The sequence below is a fragment of the Hyperolius riggenbachi genome, chromosome 10 (assembly GCF_040937935.1).
Source record: "Hyperolius riggenbachi isolate aHypRig1 chromosome 10, aHypRig1.pri, whole genome shotgun sequence".
Lineage (NCBI taxonomy): Eukaryota > Metazoa > Chordata > Amphibia > Anura > Hyperoliidae > Hyperolius > Hyperolius riggenbachi.
In genome coordinates this window covers 259638757-259655852 of record NC_090655.1, presented here as the reverse complement: position 1 = coordinate 259655852, position 17096 = coordinate 259638757, and the positions used below count along the sequence as shown (strand labels likewise).

Here is a 17096-nt window from a genome sequence, read left to right as displayed (position 1 = left end):
ACAGACACGCGGCGGTACACTGTTCTGCTGGTGTCTGCAGGGTACCTGCGTGGTCTGTGTCGCTGTGTGCAGAATACTTACCTTTATAAGTTCCACAATAACCTCTATCAGATCGGAGGAATGTAGGTGCCTTACATTCTCTGTCACAACCAGTATGTTGTGCGGCTATTCCTTCCATGTTCTGTATCTCTTCATCTCTTTCAGCTGACTTGGCTGCTCCTGTAGGACCTTCAGTGCCTCAAACAGATCAGCATAGGGTTGAAAGGTAGGAGTTGTAGGTAGGTCCGTGCCCTATTTTTTTATGTGAGGAGACAATTGTTAATACAAGGTATTTTTTATTTCCAGCCCAAGAAAACACAGGAAGAAGAAATAAAAGTCAAGAGGGGACACCTCCCCAGAGGGAAAGAAGAAGATCATCTTTAGATTTGCATCAGCAGAAAAAATGTTGGGCCTGCAATAAAGAGGCTATGTAGGCATGGGCGTAACAATAGGGCCTGCAGCCCCTGCTCCCGCGGGGGGCCCCCTCTGGGGCCTGCTCAGGGCCGTTTTGGGGGGCTGGAGGGGACACAGCAAGAGGGGAAAGCCATGGCCACACTCGGCGGGGAGGGGGGATGGCCCCCCCCTCCCTCACCGCGGGCTCTCCCCTCTGCGCTCCCCTTCAGCTTAAATTAGTGTCTGGGCAGCGGCAGTCAGATACATACCTTCCTTGCGTTCCACCGGGAATGTTCCTCTTTCTAGCGTCTGACGTCACTTCCTGTATAAACAGACATCAGACACTAGAGCGAGGAATAGCCGCAGTGGAACGCAAGGAAGGTATGTATCTGCCCGCTGCCCAGACACTAATTTACGCTGGAGGGGAGAGCCCGCGGTGAGGGAGGGGGGGGGAGCGTCCCCCCTCCCCGCCGAGTGTGGCCATGGCTTTCCCCTCTTGTTGTGTCCCCTCAAGCCCCCCAAAACAGCCCTGAGCGGGCCCCGGGGGGGGGGGGCAGTCAGAATCTCTGCAGAGGGGGGCCCGGTGGCTCCTAGTTACGCCCCTGTATGCAGGATAAAATTGTATGCAGGGCCTGCTTCAGTGAGATTGCTAAAGAGACGAATCAAACTCCAATGGATGTGTCTCACATGATCAAGATCGCTGTCCAGGAATCTATGAAGGACTATATAGCATCATTGCCGATGCATTCAGAGCCTACTGGTGAACAATTACAATCTGTGAAATCTATGGATATAGAAGAGGGGGCAGCAGGCTTTGATTTCGCACTAGTCCAACCCTATGTTAGGGCAGTGTGTGAGGCGATTGAATGGGATAGCAACGATGAGGAACAACCGTCGACTAGTACAAAGAAGCACAAAGAGTATTATACTCACCTCAAGAAGAAGGTTATCTCTTTCCCATTAATGGATGAAATATCGGAGGTTGTTAAGGAGGAATGGGGAAAATTCGAAAGGAAACTGCCTCTAAATAATAGAATTATGAAATGATACCCTTTAGAATTCAGAAGATTCAAAATCTCTGGATATTAGTGGCAGCAGGCAGCGGCAGGAGCACATACCTCCATCCACCGTGGAGGTCCAATCACTAAGTGCCTCACGCTACTTCCTATTTAAACAGGTGCTACTGGCTACCTCATCTTGCTGTACTTGGATCGCTCTCGCTCTGGCTGAAAGAGCAGTGGATCCCGCTAACTCTGTTTCTATACGTGGATCACACTCACTCTGGCGGAAAGAGCAGTGGATCCTGCTAAGCTCTGTTGCTGTACTTGGATCGCACTTGCTCTGGCGGAGAGAGCAGTGGATCCTGCTAACTCTTTTTCTATACTTGGATCACACTCGCTCTGTCGGAAAGAGCAGTGGATCCTGCTAAGCTCTGTTGCTTTACTTGGATCGCACTCGCTCTGGCGGAAAGAGCAGTGGATCCTGCTAACTCTGTTTCCCTACTTGGTTCACACTTGCTCTGGCAGTAAGAGCAGTGGATCTTTCCTGTCCTGTCCCTGAACCCGGATCGCACTCGCTCTGGCTGAAGAGCAGTGGATCTTATCGGACCTATACCTGTTTCCTGTTGGTCTGTCTGTCTTGTCTGTTACGAACGCTTGCTGTAGGCTCGGTGAGGTAACCGTTAAGCAAGCGCTCGCGTTCTCTGTTTCGTGTTTGTGTGTCGGTGGTTAGTTAGAGTGGTGTGCTTGTCTCTGTTGCAGAGACCGCGCTGTAAACGCGTTCGCTGTTGCGAATGAGTGCGGTGTTCGCGTTTAGTTAGTGTTTGTTATTTTCCTTATCATTCTCATTGTATGATTTGCTGTGCCTTTGCTCTGTTTCTGGGTTTACCTCTGCTTAGTCTTGTGTCACCTCTGGCAATCGCCTCTCTCGCGATTGCATTCCTACTCTGTTTCTGCTGTTGTGTGTGCACCGTCGCGGGTTGGCGACTAGATTGGTGCACGCACATACATTCTGTCCCTGTGCTCATTATCATTCACGTTCTCACTTGGTTTCCTCTGTTGTGTGTTTTCACCGTCGCAGGTTAGCGACAAGATTGGTGGACAATCATACATCCCTTTTCTGTGCTTATTCAGTCTTGTGTCGCTGTTGGCAATCGCCATCTCTTGCAATTGCTTTCCCACCTGATCTTCACGGTTGTGTGTTCATCGTCGCGGGTTGGTAACTAGATTGGTGAACACACATACACCCTGTCGCTGTGCTCTCTCTCTTTAAGGGCTATCTTGCCCTGCTCGGTTGCAATTCGGACAATTCCCATCTGGCATCTGTGGCAGTACAGAGGCTTGCTCCTCTGCACTCCACAGCTCCACCTGCCGGTGGGAATTTCCCTCTACTGGCGCTTTGCACCAAAGCTGGGTTCTCTCGTAACATACGCTTGTGTAGGATTTCTGCCGTGTCAGCGCACGCCTTGTGTGCTGATCACGGAGATAATTCCACAATCGTTACATAAAGTTCTTGCGAAAAAGAGAGAACAGCAAGAGCCCAATATAGTGTAGTATGTACTGGTAACGTATAATTGGAAGAGTAATAATATTAATTTAATACTCACAAACCAGGGTTACAAATTAGGCAACCACTGTCAAAGCAGATGGGGAAATTGTCCTAACCCCACTCAGGAGGATTAAAAGTCGCTCTCTGTAGTAGAAGAAGGATGGGTACAACCCTCCACCAAGGGTGGACTTGATGTAGATAATAGGAAAACAGAGGCGCCAACAGGATAAAAAACACTAAAAGAACTTAAAAACCCATCCTGGTAAAACTTCACTTTTAATGTAGAAAAATTAAAATGCATACATTACATCCAGTACAATACTGAGAGAGAGGTACTAGGCTGGTGGGGAGGTCGACAGCTGTTTCGCGCCTCTATACACTGTGGCGCATCGTCAGGACAATCACCCCTTGTGTGCTCACCCCTTAAATAACCTCTTACCCCATCCATGAGGAGCAGCTGCCACCCACGTTGCAAAAAAGTGCACTGTTTGCGCTTGGAACGCACGCCAGGCCGTGCTGGTGGCCTCTCAATCTATACTTCCGCTGCGGTGGAACGCAACCCGGAAGACGCATCCGATGCACCACAGTGTATAGAGGCGCGAAACAGCTGTCGACCTCCCCACCAGCCTAGTACCTCTCTCTCAGTATTGTACTGGATGTAATGTATGCATTTTAATTTTTCTACATTAAAAGTGAAGTTTTATAAGGGATGTGCAAAGCCCCTTTTTCTCTACCTACTGGATCTGCCAATTGTGTACTGGTAATTTGCACTCCTGCAGTGATAATTTTTAGCCTTCCTGTGCATGTTTTTTCTTTTTCTTCATATCATCAAAACCCATCCTGGTAATAGAGGAGGTAGTGGTGGACTTACAGGGACGCTCAGCGTTGATGATACTGGCAGATGCTATTTACGCCTATCTGTTATTGCCTGATGAAGCGGGTTTGTACCCCGCGAAATGCGTTGCACTTTATTTGGAATATCCAATAAAATTGTTTTGACTGGAAATCCACAGTCGTATGTTCTGCTTGGAGGAGGTAAGTCCACCACTACCTGCTCTATTACCAAGATGGGTTTTTAAGTTCTTTTAGTGTTTATTATCCTGTTGGCGCTTCTGTTATCCTATTATATTTAAAGTTCTTGCAGTACTTTGTTTCTCTGCTTTACTTTGCGAAAAATGAACACTAAACAAACCAGAAACATCTCAATAATGAAGCGAATGAATGGTGGGGGAACTTTTATAAAAATCTTTAATATTTTGAAAACTATAACAAATAGAAGGGGGCTTTTTGCATCACAAACGGGCACAAACCAACCATAACATTGTCATGCCTGTGCGTTGCTGTAGGGAGGCCGGGTGATGCCATAGTCTGGAAAAAAATAATTGCTGTGATCTTCAAAACAAAGCAGCACATGGCCTCATTTTTTCAGCCCAGTATAGCTTATTTGTGCCAATTGTAGGAGGGGTATTTTGCATCAACTCAGAATTATTTCCATGTCATTAACCATCACTACAAACCTGCAATGTTACAGAGAGCTCTGGCTGCAAACACTTTTATTTATTACAGTACATCTGAGTGATGCAGGTAATAGTACATCTTACATCACATGCAGAGGAACAAAACACGTCACACTGTGGGAACAATATACAGCTGATATTCAGCACATTATCCAGAGAAATAACTTTATTAGCAGCTTTAATCACAGGAGAGATACTTGGAGACGCATCAGATTTCCATTCTAATAAGAGTTATTTTGTTACATAACACAGAATCGTTTCCAGCAACAGCTTCCCACATTTGTCTGTAGCAGCAGCGAATGTTCATCCGGCTCACTGATAGGTGGCCGGATTCCTCTCTCCCCCACTCCCTCCTTCCCTCCCTGCAGTCCTGAGTGGGCGATTTGCGGGAGTTAAAACTCACTTATCGCCGATTCCATTATCATGTATCCAAGGCAACAGGGTGACACACATCATCAAGATGTTCCAGCGTGTAATACGTTGTCATGTGAAGAGTGTCACGGGACACCCAATTGCCATGGAGATGTGGTGCTGGATTCGCCGAGTTTTGAACAGGGCTGTGGAGTCGGTACAAAAATACTCCGACTCCTCAGGTTAGGATTCCACCGACTCCGACTCCTCGACTTCTCTTGTTTGCATAATACAATCTTGTTGATTGAAAGTATGTAACATAAAATGCATCTCTTAAATGCCAACGCTAAGGAATTTTAAAAGGAAACTGAACTGAGTGGGATATGGAGGCTGCCATAATTATTCCCTTTTAAACAATACCAGTTACCTGGCTATCCAGCTGATCTTCTGCCTCTAATACTTTTAGTCATAGACTTAGGCCTCGTTCACATCATACGCGCTTCCGTGCGCATTTGGAAGCGCACATGCAAGAATGGCAGAAGGGTATAGACAGTCCTTCTGCCATTCACATCAAATGCGCTGTGCAGCAGTACATTGCGCTTGCGTACTGCTGCATGCATTCTGACGGCAAGCGCAGAGCTGACCCATTCACTGTCAATGGATGGGATCAGCAATGCAGCGGGTAGCAGCGCAGATGGCGTGCGATCATACGCATTGCGTTCCGATCGCACGGCCATCTGCACTGCATAGATGTGAAGAAGGCCTAAAACTAGACCTTTGTAAGAGTACTTGCAGAAGGTACAGACAGGAACAAAGAACATCTATCAGACCCTAGGCAATGTAACTGTGGGTACATGTAAGAGTGATGTGCAGGTACTCTGCAGGGGAATGAGGAGATTCTTCCTCTATTACACATTCTTCATGTACAATCTTTATGGGTGATAGACAACCCCTCTGTGTTCAATGTGCACAACATTCTCAGTGGATTCCTTGCAGCTCTGTGGGGAGTGCATGTGTAGAGTATAGCAGTACTGTGTAACTTGAGTAAAAAACTGAGTAAACCTGAGACAGATGAAAGTTTTATACATGCCTGGGGCTTCCTCCTGCCCCCTTTTAGGCTGTCCTCCTCCGCCACCTGGATCTCCTGCTATGGTTCCAGGCACTTGAGCCAGTCTGGTGTAGTGCACATGCACACACTCTGCCGCCAGGAGCATACTACACCTGAGCAGCACTATTGCGCAGGTGCAGAATGTTCCTGGCTGTGGAAGCGGCACACGGCCGGACTGCGCTGACTGGCTGAATTACCAGGACTCATAGCAGAAGATCCAGGTGGTGGAAGAGGACAGCGAGGGACTGATTAGCCTGAAGGGGGCTGGAGGAAGCCCCAGGTATGTATAAAACTTTTCTTTTCATCCTTCTCAGGTACCATTTAATTTGTAGTCACTAAACCAAATTTTAACAACATATCAAATGATTTTATTTCATGAGCAAAGAGAGTGCATACATTTGCATAAATCAGAATCAACACAGAATTATTTGCATCTCATTGACCATCTCTATTAGTGACACAGCTACACATCAGGCTTTATACTTACAGCATAGATGTTATTTAGTATATATAAGAGATTCCTGTGTACACATCATATATACAGTCACAATCAGATACAGTATGTTTATCTGACTTTAAAAAATACGGGGACTGCTTTATTGAAGCAGCACAAGTAACTATTTTTGATTGGTTTATTTCATTTTTGTGGGCTGGGCGTGGTTATTACTGTATGTATAATTTATGATGACCATTTTCTGAGAAATAGAACATTTTATCATATTTTCTATTTTAATTACAGTTTAAATTCATTAGGAGTCGGAGTCCGAGGATTTTTTCCCGACTCCAGGCACCGAAAAATTGCTCCGACTCCTCAACTCCAACTCCACAGCCCTGGTTTTGACCCCTGCACATCACGCGCTAGCGACTCTGAAGGGAGGTAGGTTGGGAGGTGGGAGAAATTTTAGGAATCCACATGCAAAGTTTGCCCAGCCCTGATCTATAGCATGTGATTGTAACACATATCTCCGTCCCAGGATTCCTGTATCTCACCTCAAGCCCAAACACCTGTATCCAATTATCTCCTAATTTACATTTGGGGTGCAGCACTGAGGCATTGGGGGTGTCTATAGCAGTGATTGTAACACATATAACAACAAACTGTCCCCCTCTCCACCCCAGAATGCCTGTATCTCACCTCCAGCCCAAACACCTGCATCCAATCTCTCCTTCTAATTTACATTTGGGGTGCAGCACTGAGGTATTGGGGTGTCTATAGCAGTGATTGTAACACACATAACAATAACCTGTCCCCTCTCCACCCCAGAATTCCTGTATCTCCCCTGAAGCCCAAACACCTGTATCCAATCATCTGCTTCTAATTTACATTTGGGGTGCAGCACTGAGGCATTGGGGTGTCTATAGCAGTGATTGTAACACAACAATAACCTGTCCCCCTCTGCACCCCAGAATTCCTGTATATCACCTCCAGCACAAACACCTGTGTCCAATCATATCCTAATTTACATTTGGGGTGCAGCACTGAGGCATTGGGGTGTATCTGCAATACGTGGGAATCACCACTGTGGAGTCAGTAAAAAACAATCACCTGAATCCAACTCTGCCTGGATGTGTATGCACGTCAATACCATTCACAGTATGTTTTGTATTTACATGCATACACGTCACTACCGCCAAGGAGGGTAAGAGTATGACCATCACCCCCCTCTCTGGGTACCCGAGTGGAGTCGGGTTTGTGCCTCTCCCACCTGCTTCCAGTGGTTGGCGGCTCCCTGTGCAGCTTCCCTTTGTGAGTGTTCATTTCACCTAATTTCCATCTTTCTATACTTTGTGAGCTAGTGCACCATTTAGGCTCCTGTTGTCTCTGTGTGTTTACTTCCCAGGGTGCATTGCTCACCCTTCCACACAGTCCTGCAAAGGTGGAAATTGATTGGTCCATTTTCAAGCTGCATACATTTGCATATATAATTTGCATAAACCTGCAGCAACACAGAATTATTTGCATCTCATTGACAATCCCTACCAGTGACACAGCTACTCGTTGGGCTTTATTCTTACCACAGAGATGCTATCACATTTATAGTAAAGGATTTGTAATACAGCACAAACAAAACGTTACAGTGATTTGCAAATAATAATAATGAAACATCCATCACACTATATCATATAAACATTATACACACAAGTTTCTTCTATAGATCAGCTGGATGTACATCCCACATAGAAACAGAGGTTTGAACATTTTATATATAAGCCAGGCCGGGTTTTGGATGGAAATAAAATGATAAGTCTAGCGACAGAGGTTTTGTTCACCACCATAACAGGGAGAGTTGTCTGTTGTTGTGAGTGTCACTACATAAAGGCTTCATATAAGCAGTACTGTACTTCCCATAGGCAAAGCCAACAGACATCAGATGCTACAGAAATTGTGATTATTCTATGGAGATATGTGGCTATTAAAACAAACTCTGACTGAGATATTCTTCCATATGGGTAACACCTGCAGTGCCAGGAGGGCTGGTCCCCTACGGGAGATTTGTATCCGATATCTTCAGAATGGTAGTGTGGCGTTAGATTGTAGCTGTAGGCTAATTTTGGAAGTTAGCTAATTTTGAGGATGGCCTGTTATGGTAGAGATTATACCTCGTTAAGTTGTATATGAAGAGGGAACAACTAATGGGAAATAGAAAAAGAACACACACACAAAAAAACACCTCTAAATCATATGATCGCATTCAGGGTATTAAAGAGAACAAAACAGATTAATTAACCAAAAAATTATAGATACCTTGATGAAAGAAAAAGATGGGGTGGAGGAAATAAGTAGGTTTTTTTGTGTAAGTAATTTTTATTGAATTTTGCACATGAATAAACAGTTTATCAATAGCTAAACAAGGGTTCATGTATGAAAAGCTTATACCATATCCATAACAGGTTTTTAACAGTTTTTTTTTTTAACAAGGATTTAAACATACTTGAAATAGAATACAGAATTAACTTCTGTCCTAAACAGTGGGACAGACTGAGACAGGAAACATTGTATAGTGTATCGATGATGACGCAGGGTGAGCCTCTCATGGGAGAAGTGAGGGTTTCACTATACGATGATCATAAGAAAGGAGGATATGTCAGCTCGTGGTTGATATTGATGTAGGGAAAAGATTATGGATATCCGATCCAGAGAACGTATCATGAGTATCAAAAATGTGGGATCTTTGTTTGATTTAGTGATTTTATAATTAGGTTACAGAGGTCCCGGACTACACTAGTTAATAGTGACTGGGACTTGTAACTCATAGGGTGGTCAGGCAGAATAGTGGAAGGGGGGGGGGGGTGTAGGAGAAGGGAGGGAAGGCAGAGGGCCAGCACTTCTGGTGAGGTAATTTATGATAAAGAAAAGTTACCTACTAATAATACTTGGTCTAGATGTCCATGGATATATAGTTGGGCTATGTGATAGTTAGGTGTTTAAGATGATTGGGGTAGGCCCTTGTAAAATTGTTATAATAGTAGGAGGGAAGCCCAGTCAAAGTCCCATTTACTTTTCAATAGGTTTTGGTTTTCTTTGATTCTAAGGAGGCACTCCATTTTCAGATTTTGGGGAAATAAGTAGTTAACCAGTTCACCCCCAAGGGTTTTTACTCTAACGGACCAGAGCAATTTTCACTTGTCAGTGCTCCTCCCTTTTATTCCCTAATAACTTTATTACTACTTATCACAAGAAAATGATCTATACCTCGTTTTTTTCGCCACTAATTAGGCTTTCTGTGGGTAGTACATTTTACTAAGAATTTTTTTATTCTAAATGCGTTTTAATGAAGAAAAAAACAAAAAAATGAAAAAAAAATAATTATTTCTCAGTTTTAAGCCATTATAGTTTTAAAATTAAACGTTCTCCTGTGGATAAAACAAACACATTTTATTTGCCCAGTTGTCCCGATTATTAAACCGTTTAAATGATGTCCCTATCACAATGTATGGCGACAATATATTATTTTTAAATATAGGTGTTATTTTTCTGTTTTGTTTTTTTTTGCCCCTATATAATAAATTAAAATTAATTTTCCCCCATAAAATACAGATTAAAAAAGCTGAGTCCCTAAGGCAACTATTTATTTATTTATTTTAAGCTGATTTTTTTTTAGAAGTGTTTTTTTTGGGGAGGGGGGGGGGGGGGGAGGGTTGTAAGTGTAATTTTATTAATTTTATTAATAGTGTGTATGTACTTGCATATGTATGTGCTTTGTATGTGTAATATACTTTTTGGCTACAAGATGGCGCTAGTGAACACTCTCCTGTATAGGAAGTGATCACTTTTTTTTTTTTTACACTTTATTAAACTTAAACAGTTTCCACCCAGCACGGGAACCCGACGGAAACGGCGGCGGTAGCGGCGCGCACACGTGCGGAGCGGCGGTGGGAACGCGCAACGTATTAAAACGTCATGTTGCCATTAACAGGCAAAAGCATGATTTTTCAATACGCTAGGTTGCCGTTAAATGGTTAAAACAAAGATTAGATCCACATTTGTGGTAGTTTAGAATGCAGAGATGTTATTATATATAAAAGATTCCAGTGTACACATCACACATACAGTCAGTTACATATATGTATCTGGTGTTAAAAATATGGTTACTGTTTAATGCTGAAGCAAAAGTAACTTGTTGTTTGATTGGTTTATTGTTTCATTTTTGTGGACTAAGCACAGCTATTACTGTATATTTCAGATTTTTTGTGAGCTATCTGCGAAATTGAATAATTTAATAACATTATTTCTTTTAATTAACCACTTAAGTACCAGCAGCCTCTGCCCCCTGAAGGACCAGAGACCGCTGGTACAATACCGACCGGTATCGCCGCGCATATCCGTCGCACGCCAGCATCCTCCTGACATCCACTCTGTGGTCTCTATGACAGCAGAGTTATGTGAGCAGGTTAGGAGCTGCTTTCATTGTCTATCAATGTAAGCTTATGGGAGTGGCTTACATTGACAGACACGGCCAGGAGCCAATGAAATTGGCTCCTGACCAGCTTACATGGCTCTGCCGTCATAGAGACAGGCAGAGCCAGTGAGCTGCAGTGAGAGACGTCGGGTTTCAGCCGTGAGATCGGCGTAGAGTGACGAAAATGGCAGATGTGCATTGCAGCGGTTATTGAAATCTACGCCGTGCCAGCCAGGTAACCACCAAAACAGGGTGTAGACTTCAATCATTGTGGCCCTTAAGTAGTTAAAGTATACATTTATTAGGAGTCAGAGTCAGTGCATTTGTGGACAACTCCGACTCCAGGTACTAAAAAACTGCTCCGACTCCACAGCCGTGCTGCTGGGAATACATCTGACTAATAATACCTTATCTTTTCCTGCTCCCATATTTATACTGTAGTATTATCATGTAAAATAGTAGCCAATCTTCCTCTGTGAGGGCGTAACAATATAGATCTATAACGTTACCCCTAAAATTATTTAGAGAAATCAGGAGATCTCTGGAAGATCCCGTCACAGTCGCAGTGATCCAATCTCTCTGAATATCAGTCCTGTGTGTGTCCAGCGTAACATTGCTGGGAGATAAATCCCTCTCTTCTTATCTTACTGGACTTTGTGCATTCAGCTCAAATCTCTTCATGTTTCCTGAATATAAAAAGACACAGAGAGACAGAGAGAAGGAAATCTCCTTTCCTGAGGTCAGTCTGGATGACTGGGATCATCTAATATTCCCAGATAATAGCATGTTGTTTTATGTACTTTTCAGGAGAGCTGTGACTGCTGATTCTGCATCATTTGCATAAAAAAGCACCTGGTTTATTAACCCTTACAATTAAAAATATAAAACATGAACTCAGGCAAGTTCTATCTCGGGTTAGTACTACATATACCCATGTTTATCTCCTCATTGTCACCTCCATTCAGCTTTACCAAACCAATAAACTGAGTAGCATGAAAGTGTCCTCAGGACTCTGTGTTGAAATATTTCTATGAGCACTTTGCAAGAGACAAAAATAAAAGCATTGTAAAAGACCACTTATGGCCAAAACATTTCCCACACTAAACACAAATATATAACAAGCAGTGATTTCCAAACAACAACATTTCCCATACACAACACATGCTTAGGGCTTGTCAGCAGTGTGAGATATCTCATGACTGACAAGGCTTTCTTTACGCCTAAAACATTTCCCACACTCAGCACAAGAATAGGGCTTCTCACCAGTGTGAGATCTTTCATGACTTACAAGCTGTGATTTCTGTACAAAACATTTCCCACACTTAGCACAAGAATAGGGCTTCTCACCAGTGTGAGACCTCTCATGTCTGACAAGCTGTGATTTCTGTACAAAACATTTCCCACACTTAGCACAAGAATAGGGCTTCTCACCAGTGTGAGACCTCTCATGTCTGACAAGCTGTGATTTCTGTACAAAACATTTCCCACACTTAGCACAAGAATAGGGCTTCTCACCAGTGTGAGATCTCTCATGATATATAAAGCCTTCTTTAGATGCAAAACATTTCCCACACTCTGTACATGAATAGGGCTTCTCACCAGTGTGAGATCTCTCATGAATAACAAGAATTGATTTTTGAATAAAACATTTTCCACACTCAGCACATGAGAAGGGTTTCTCACCAGTGTGAGACCTCTCATGTCTGACAAGATTTGCTATCTGTACAAAACATTTCCCACACTCAGAGCATGAGAAGGGTTTCTCACCAGTGTGAGACCTCTCATGTCTGACAAGATTTGCTATCTGTACAAAACATTTCCCACACTCAGAGCATGAATAGGTCTTCTTACCAGTGTGAGATCTCTCATGTTTGATAAGGTTTGATTTAGAGCCAAAACATTTTCCACACTCAGCACATGAATAGCACTTCTCACCAGTGTGAGATCTCTCATGAATAACAAAAATTGATTTTTGAATAAAACATTTCCCACACTCAGCACACGAAAAGGGCTTCTCACCAGTGTGAGAGCTCTCATGTCTGGCAAGGTCTGATTTCTGAACAAAACATTTCCCACATGTTGAACAGGAATAAGACCCTCCAGCAGGGGCAGAGCTGTGCTGGGTATGAGGCCCCTCAGGGTTAGACAGGTGAGGGGAGTCTGGGGGAATATTTGGGGTAACCAGGATATCTGCAGGAGACTCTTGTCCAGTGACATCATCATCCGTTGTACAGTCTGTGGATACAGAGAGACGAGTCTCTGAGAGGTTCCTGATGCTGGGACTCCGCACTGCAAATACAGAAACATCATCACTTCCTGTTAAAGAATTCTGGAACAATTATCATTAGGGATGGTCAGTGAGCAGCTGAGAATTCTAAGTTGAGGCAAAGTTTATGCAGTTTGAAAATGGACCGGATGCAGCAGATGCATAACTTTGCATATAATTAGCATAGAATTTGCACCAGCTCAGAGTTAGGCCTGGAACCCACTGGCAGCAATTTTCTAAGTGTTTGTGATTGTAAAGCTCTTGCTAATGTAATACTATGGGTAATTAAAAAAAAAAATCACATCCCTCAAGTGGGATCGCACCCGTAGCATTACATTATCAAGGGCTTTTTAAATCCCAAGCACTTAGAAAAGGGCTGCTAGTGGGTCCCAGGCTTTATTGGCATGTCACATTTTTGTTTACAATAACAGTGAGAGCTGCGTAGGTATCCCCCTAACGTCTTTTGGGTTAATTTAAGACCATTTTGCAACCCACTGTGTTTTCACTTCATAATGATGTTTGAGCAGCTTTATCCTAATTTATTATTATTTAGTTTTTATCCTAATTTATTTAAGAGTTACATCTTATTACTAGTTTTTCTCCACTTAATTTTATATACGTATTTCCATATTAATAAGGTGTGAGTACTGAGGAAGTAAAAAATTCAGACAACAGTACCCAGGTAAACACAAGGTGCAATTTCCCTGCTGTGGCACCTACTGTGAGCTGGGAAGTGTAAGCGATGGGGGTGATGGATGTCACATGGGTGCCCACAAGAGAGGAACAGAAGGAGGAGCAATCAGAGGGAGAGACAGAGCCTTGGAAAGGGAGGATAAGAGTGAGAAGCAGTGAGAGGTTGCAGGAGACAGGAGGCAAACAGGAAAGTGTGAAGTCACCTGGGGTCAGCCAGACACATTGCCCAGTCACTCCTACCGGTACCAGAGCATCAGTACAAGGCTCTGCAGTGTGGGCTTATTTCTGTGTGTCTGCCTGATACAGTACAGAAGCCAAATGCATCCTGTGTCACAAGAGACTTAGTCGTAGAAAGAACAACTTCAATGACTAAATAATTTTTATTTGGGCAGCACGGTGGCGTAGTGGTTAGCGCTCTCGCCTTGCAGCGCTGAGTCCCCAGCTCGAATCCCATCCAAGTCAACATCTGCAAGGAGTTTGTATGTTCTCCCCGTGGCTGCATGGGTTTCCTCCGGGCACTCAGATTTCCTCCCACATCCCAAAAAACATACAAGTTAATTAGCTTCCCCTTAAATTGGCCTTAGACTAAAACACATGTATTGCACAAAACATACATAAACATATGACTATGGTAGGGATTAGATTGTGAGCCCCTCTGAGGCACAGTTAGTGACAAGACAATATATACTCTGTACAGCGCTGCGGAAGATGATGGCGCTATATAAATACTAAATAATCATAATATTAAAAAATAATAATAATAACAATGTAGATGAGGATTGGGAAGATGCCCTTGATGCTGTGAAAAAGGTATCCCCGTATGTTCATGGTAGAATCATGCAATTATATATTCTCCAGCAGGCCTATCTGACCCCGAACAGGCTAGTTAAATATAACTCCATGGCCACTGATGTCTGTCCCAAATATCTCCCGCACCCCCCTTTTTTCATCTTATTAAGGATTACCCCGTGATAATAGATTACTGGAAACAACGTACTAAATTCTTGCATGACAAGGTTCCCTATGAACGCTGATCCAATTGTATGCATTTCGGGTGTCATACACGATGAGGGTTTGGCAACTCCCCATAAATCCTTTTTGTCAGGAGTGCTGATCATGGCCAGGCAAGAGGCGGCATGCAGATAGATGGCTTGTGCCCTCGCCACTAACCTTTCAAAACTGGGTTAAAAGAGTAGACAGCTCATTTCTTTATAAAAAAAAAAACAAACGAGTGTGTGTAGATAGGAGGCCATCAAGAACTCTAGTATGGGATAGATGGAAGGAGCGCCAATGATACCCCAAAACACAGGTTGTGTATTTTACCCTGCCAGCCTATGGGATGCCTCTGCTAGCTCTCAGCCTGACATACCTGACGGACTGACATCCCACTGCTATGCTAATGACACCCAACTATATCTTTCCTTCAAGCCTGGGGTGACAGACCCAACTCCCAACAATAAACACCTGCTTAGCTGAACTACAGCAATGGATGAGTGACAATTGGCTGAGACTAAATGCAGATAAAACTTAAGTCCTTCTAATCGGAGGGAAGCGAATGACAACAAAAACAACTTCTCCTGAAGTCTTCACCACTGGGAATAGGAGGCACAGATCTACACAGCTCTGAGCATGTGCGTAGCCTGGGAGTTCTAATTGATGAGGATTTAAACTTCAGAACCCACATCTCTGCTGTGGTAAAACCATCCTATTTTCACTTGAAGAACATCACAAAAATAAAGCACTTCATCCCCGCAGATCTGCCAACCTTAGTTCATGCCTTCCTTACATCCCGACTGGACTAGTGCAATGTTTTCTATACCAGCCTTCCAAAAAAAAAGGACTTGTACTGCCTACAGCTGATACAGAATACTGCTGCCAGACTGTTAACCAACCCCGTCACTGCCACATAACACCAGTCCTGCACTCCCTTCACTGGCTACCTATAGAATGGAGGGACCTATTCCAGATTGGCCTACTGACATTTAAATCACTACATAATCTGGCCCTGGATATATGAAAGAAATGTTACAGCTGTGTAGCAATCCCCGCAATCTCAGATCCACATGTTCTAATAATCTAGTCATACCCAGAGTTCACCTGGAAACTTTTGGTCCCAGAGCCTTCTGTCATGCCTCTCCTACATTATGGAAATCCTTACCTCAGCAGATCAGGACAGCTCCATCTCTGGATGTGTTTCAATCCAGACTGAAAACCCACCTGTTTAGTCTGGCATTTGCAGAAATATAATTTCTGTTGTGTCAATACTTCATCCTACTGCCAATTTCTGAATCTGAGAGAGCCTAAGCGCTTTGCATGCTATGGGAGAAAAGCTCTATAGAAATGTTATTATTATTATTGTTATTGTTAGCTTTCAGTATGTAAGTACCTTGTAATCATGGTTAACATGCTTCCCAGCTGGCAATAGATTATTTCCTGCAAAGCAGACACAATCCCCTTTCCAGTAATGCCAAGATACCAGCCTGTTGCTGTCTAGCAGATTTTTTTTTTATATCTTCTAACATGTGACAAACTGGCTAACATGCTTAATTGAACTGTGTACGTTTTTATGTTTTTAGCCCCACAAATGGATTTGATTTGTGTATACCTGTGTATAACTGTACACACCTTTTTTCTTTCACTTAATAAAAACTCTATTGTTTAAAAAAAAATCAAAAAAAAAATCAGCATTTACCTGCCTAAACATTTTAAATTGCTGCCACTGACTGAGAGGCTTGACAAATTTGGGATTACCTGCCTAATAAATTTGTGGTTGCAGCCACTGTCTGAGGTGCCTGAAAAATTGGGCATTTACCTGCCTATATATTTTTTTAGGCCTCTCAGACAGTGGCTGCCACTAAAAATGTTTTGGCAAGTAAATAGTATGGCTTATTTAACCTCCCCGGCGTTCTATTGAGATCGCCAGGGAGGCTGCGGGAGGGTTTTTTTTTTTTTATAAAAAAAAATCTATTTCATGCAGCCAACTTTCAGTTGGCTGCATGAAAGCCCACTAGAGGGCGCTCCGGAGGCGTTCTTCTGATCGCCTCCGGCAAGCATAAGTAACAAGGAAGGCTGCAATGAGCAGCCTTCCTTGTTTGGCTTTCCTCGTCGCCATGGCGACGAGCGGAGTGACGTCATGGACGTCAGCCGACGTCCTGACGTCAGCCGCCTCCGATCCAGCCCTTAGCGCTGGCCGGAACTGATTGGTCCGGCTGCGCAGGGCTCGGGCGGCTGGGGGGACCCTCTTTCGCCGCTGCTCGCGGCGGATCGCCGCAGAGCGGCGG

The 17096-nt window shown here is 43.6% G+C and overlaps 1 pseudogene; it reads right to left on the bottom strand.

Annotated features, from left to right (window-relative positions):
* Window positions 1-17096, bottom strand: part of LOC137537132 (uncharacterized) — a 272454-nt pseudogene that overhangs the window by 188978 nt on the left and 66380 nt on the right.